This window comes from Nomia melanderi, unplaced genomic scaffold (genome assembly GCF_051020985.1).
Source record: "Nomia melanderi isolate GNS246 unplaced genomic scaffold, iyNomMela1 scaffold0519, whole genome shotgun sequence".
Lineage (NCBI taxonomy): Eukaryota > Metazoa > Arthropoda > Insecta > Hymenoptera > Halictidae > Nomia > Nomia melanderi.
In genome coordinates, this window is record NW_027475633.1 from 5,001 (window position 1) to 10,000 (window position 5,000).

General features: G+C 50.7%; 1 non-coding gene across 1 annotated transcript; it reads right to left on the reverse strand.

Moving 5' to 3' along the window:
- Nucleotides 1–159: 159 nt before the first annotated feature.
- Nucleotides 160–314, reverse strand: LOC143176391 (5.8S ribosomal RNA). Its single transcript, XR_013000946.1, has one exon. It is a non-coding gene; the product is annotated as a 5.8S ribosomal RNA (ribosomal RNA).
- Nucleotides 315–5,000: the final 4,686 nt, after the last annotated feature.

Sequence of the window (5,000 nt, forward strand, 5' to 3'; positions counted from 1 at the left end):
CGCCGACGAGACACCCATCGTTCGCTCGTACGTAGCATCCTTCTCTTAACCCGACTCAGAAACGTTCTTTGCGCCCTTCGGTAAAAAAACGTTCGATCCGAAGAGGTGAACGACGGCGGGGATTTGACAGAGCTACGCAAGCAGTGTATGGTACGTAAACGACCCTCAGCCAGGCGTGGTCCAGGAATTGTATCCGTGGACCGCAATGTGCGTTCGAAATGTCGATGTTCATGTGTCCTGCAGTTCACACGTTGACGCGCAATTAGCTGCGTTCTTCATCGACCCACGAGCCAAGTGATCCACCGTTCAGGGTAATCGTATAAATTTTATATTTCACATATATAATTTTATTCTCATTTGTTCGACCTAATATCTCTCTTCTTTCAAAGAGAAGATAAAAGTTGATACCTGAATCTCCGACCAGCGCGCGAAGGAGATTCAGGCGTCGCCTTGGAGACGACACCGAAGCCTTTCGAGACGAAAAACGTTCAAGTAATATGTATATATTTCTCGACGTTCCGGGCGTATAGTGCATTCAAAAACCCGCGAAAGACGCAGAAGACTCGCACGCGTGGAAACGACGGGGATATATTTTGTATCCTACCCGATACTGAATCCATCGCGTGCAGTCGACCCTCGCGTTCTTCCGATCAGACGCATCTATTGTTGCGCGCATGTTTTCGCGTCGCATCGCGCGAAACGTTGCACGAATCGTACCGATCGATCGATTGAAAGCAAATAATGAAAAAAGACTTCACAGCTGGCTCTTTGCCGGTCATTCGTCCCATGTTATCTCTTGCCGCGAAATTGGCGCGCAAGAGTTGGGTGTCAGACGCGCGGCTTTAAAACGAGCTTCACGGCCGGTCCCTTCGTTACCGCTTTCGTTCTTTCTCTCGGAACGACCATGAACGAACACGACGAGCGACGCTACGGCATACACACGTCCACGGATTCGATTAAAAAAACAGACTTCACAGCTGGCTCTTTGCCGGTCATTCGTCCCATATTATCTCTTGCCGCGAAATTGGCGCGCAAGAGTTGGGTGTCAGACGCACGGCTTTAAAACGAGCTTCACGGCCGGTCCTCTCAATTCCGTGTACGGTACACGCAAGATGCGGGTTCCACTTCCAGACTACCCGGTCCCTTCTCTCTACGAGAATCGATAGTAGAAGAACGGCTCGAAAACGCGTCTCAGAGACTAGGGGAAAAGAAGCGGTATGCGAGCGAAACGAAAACGCATTATGGAAACGTCGCGAAACAATGTTCGACGGTTGCTCGGTTCCAATCGTGCGGCCGTTTCAATTTCTCGTGCGCTTCACCGTCCCTCCGTAACTCTGGCCGATCGCGTATACCGAAGAGCCGACACGCGCAAAAACCACAGGCATTGTATACTGTATATATATATGTTACAGTCACAGCCTTCGCGCGTTTTACTCTCCGACGCGGGGTTTCCACGACGAAAGAGAGACAGTTTCGTGGCGGGTGACTCGGCCGAATCGCTACGACGGGTATTTCTATTATAGAACGAATCATCGCCACCCTTTACCAGTGCCCGACGAAGGAATCACAAGGTCATCTGGAGTTTACAATGCCAGCGACGGTAATTCCAACGAAGACCCGATAAGTCAACTCATCGTTCTATTTCTCCCCGTACAGAAAAGCGAATCGACGCTAACGCACCTCGCGCAAGCACGAACGTTCTCTTCGCGTGGATCATCCCATCGTCGAAAGATGTAAAGACGCATTGGAGATCGTGGTCTCTGGCGGGCTCATTGCACGCCCCACTGCATATCTTTCCTCGAATCGAGAATGATTCGTCCACTAAGGCTGCGAAACTACGCGTCGAGGAAACTAGGGGAAAGAAGCGGGATGCGAGCGAAACGACAATACATTATGGAAACGTCGCGAAACAATGTTCGGCGGTTGCTCGTTTCCTCCTGCGGACGTTTCATTGCTCGGGCGCTTCACGTCCCTCCGTAACCTTCGCGCGATCGCGTGCCCCGGAGAGCCGGCAACCGGTGAACCACAGGCGTATAAACTATAGTCTTCTATAGCAAGCCTTCGGCGGTTACTCTCCGACGCGGGGATTCCACGACGAGAGAGAATTTCGTGGCGGGTGACATCGGTCGAAACGCTACGACGGGTATTTCTATTATAGAACGAATCATCGCCACCCTTTACCAGTGCCCGACGAAGGAATCACAAGGTCATCTGGAGTTTACAATGCCAGCGACGGTAATTCCAACGAAGACCCGATAAGTCAACTCATCGTTCTATTTCTCCCCGTACAGACAAGCGAATCAACGCTATCGCACCTCACGCATGCACGAACGTTCTCTTCGCGTGAATCGTCCCATCGTCGAAAGATATAGCCGCTTGGAGATCGTGGCCCATCAAGTTCTTCCGTAACTCCTGCGCGATCGCGTACCCCGGAGAGCAGGCAACCGGTGAACCACAGGCGTATAAACTATAGTCTTCTATAGCAAGCCTTCGCGTTTACTCTACGACGCGGGGATTCCACGACGAGAGAGATTTTCGTGGCGGGTGACACGGCCGAATCGCTACGACGGGTATTTCTATTATAGAACGAATCATCGCCACCCTTTACCAGTGCCCGACGAAGGAATCACAAGGTCATCTGGAGTTTACAATGCCAGCGACGGTAATTCCAACGAAGACCCGATAAGTCAACTCATCGTTCTATTTCTCCCCGTACAGAAAAGCGAATCGGCGCTATCGCACCTCACGCAAGCAGGAATGATCTCTTCGCGTGGATCGTCCCATCGTCGAAAGATGTAAGACGTACAGAAATCGTGGTCCATCACGATTATTCGTAACTCTCCGAGTCGCGTATCTGAGAGTAGGACAAACGGAGAACCACAGGCATAAATAATACTATATGTTTCTTATATAGTTAGCCTTCGCGTTTTACTCTCCGACATGGGGATTCCACGACGAGAGAGAGTTTCGTGGCGGGTGTCTCGGCCGAATCGCTACGACGGGTATTTCTATTATAGAACGAATCATCGCCACCCTTTACCAGTGCCCGACGAAGGAATCACAAGGTCATCTGGAGTTTACAATGCCAGCGACGGTAATTCCAACGAAGACCCGATAAGTCAACTCATCGTTCTATTTCTCCCCGTACAGAAAAGCGAATCGACGCTATCGCACCTCGCGCGAGCACGTAACTACTCTTCGCGTGGATCGTCCCATCGTCGAAAGATGTAAGACGCACGGAAATCGTGGCCCATCAACGTTTTTTTGTAACTCTGCCGATCGCGTATCACAGAGCCGAGACGCACATACCACAGGCGTATAATACCGTTTTCTTTCGTATGGTAAGCCTTCGCGTTTACTCTTCGGCGCGGGGTTTCCACGTCGAGAGAGACATTCGTGGCGGGTGACATCGGTCGAAACGCTACGACGGGTATTACTATTATAGAACGAATCATCGCCACCCTTTACCAGTGCCCGACGAAGGAATCACAAGGTCATCTGGAGTTTACAATGCCAGCGACGGTAATTCCAACGAAGACCCGATAAGTCAACTCAACGTTCTATTTCTCCCCGTACAGAAAAGCGAATCGACGCTGTTGCACCTCACGCAAGCACGAACGTTCTCTTCGCGTGGATCGTCCCATCGTCGAAAGATGTAAGACGCACGGAAATCGTGGCACATCACGTGTTTTCGGAACTCTGTCGACCGCGTATCTCAGAGACGACGCGCGCGAACCACTGGCATATACTATTATATATCGCGTTTTACCCTCCGACGCGGGGATTCCACGACGAGAGAGAGTTTCGTGAGCGGGTTGACTCGGAAGAAACGCTACGACGGGTATTTCTATTATAGAACGCATCATCGCCACCCTTTACCAGTGCCCGACGAAGGAATCACAAGGTCATCTGGAGTTTACAATGCCAGCGACGGTAATTCCAACGAAGACCCGATAAGTCAACTCAACGTTCTATTTCTCCCCGTACAGAAAAGCGAATCGACGCAATCGCACCATACGCGTGCACGTAAACAACTCTTCGCGTGGATCGTCCCATCGTCGAGAGACGTAAGTTTTCATAGTATGAATTCGCGTTTTACTCTCCGACGCGGGGATTCCACGACGAGAGAGAGTTTCGTGAGCGGGTTGACTCGGAAGAAACGCTACGACGGGTATTTCTATTATAGAACGCATCATCGCCACCCTTTACCAGTGCCCGACGAAGGAATCACAAGGTCATCTGGAGTTTACAATGCCAGCGACGGTAATTCCAACGAAGACCCGATAAGTCAACTCAACGTTCTATTTCTCCCCGTACAGAAAAGCGAATCGACGCAATCGCACCATACGCGTGCACGTAAACAACTCTTCGCGTGGATCGTCCCATCGTCGAGAGACGTAAGTTTTCATAGTATGAATTCGCGTTTTACTCTCCGACGCGGGGATTCCACGACGAGAGAGAGTTTCGTGAGCGGGTTGACTCGGAAGAAACGCTACGACGGGTATTTCTATTATAGAACGCATCATCGCCACCCTTTACCAGTGCCCGACGAAGGAATCACAAGGTCATCTGGAGTTTACAATGCCAGCGACGGTAATTCCAACGAAGACCCGATAAGTCAACTCAACGTTCTATTACTCCCCGTACAGAAAAGCGAATCGACGCAATCGCACCATACGCGTGCACGTAACAACTCTTCGCGTGGATCGTCCCATCGTCGAGAGACGTAAGTTTCATAGTAAGCCTTCGGCGTTTTACTCTCCGACGCGGGGATTCCACGACGAGAGAGAGAGTTTCGTGAGCGGGTTGACTCGGAAGAAACGCTACGACGGGTATTTCTATTATAGAACGCATCATCGCCACCCTTTACCAGTGCCCGACGAAGGAATCACAAGGTCATCTGGAGTTTACAATGCCAGCGACGGTAATTCCAACGAAGACCCGATAAGTCAACTCAACGTTCTATTTCTCCCCGTACAGAAAAGCGAATCGACGCAATC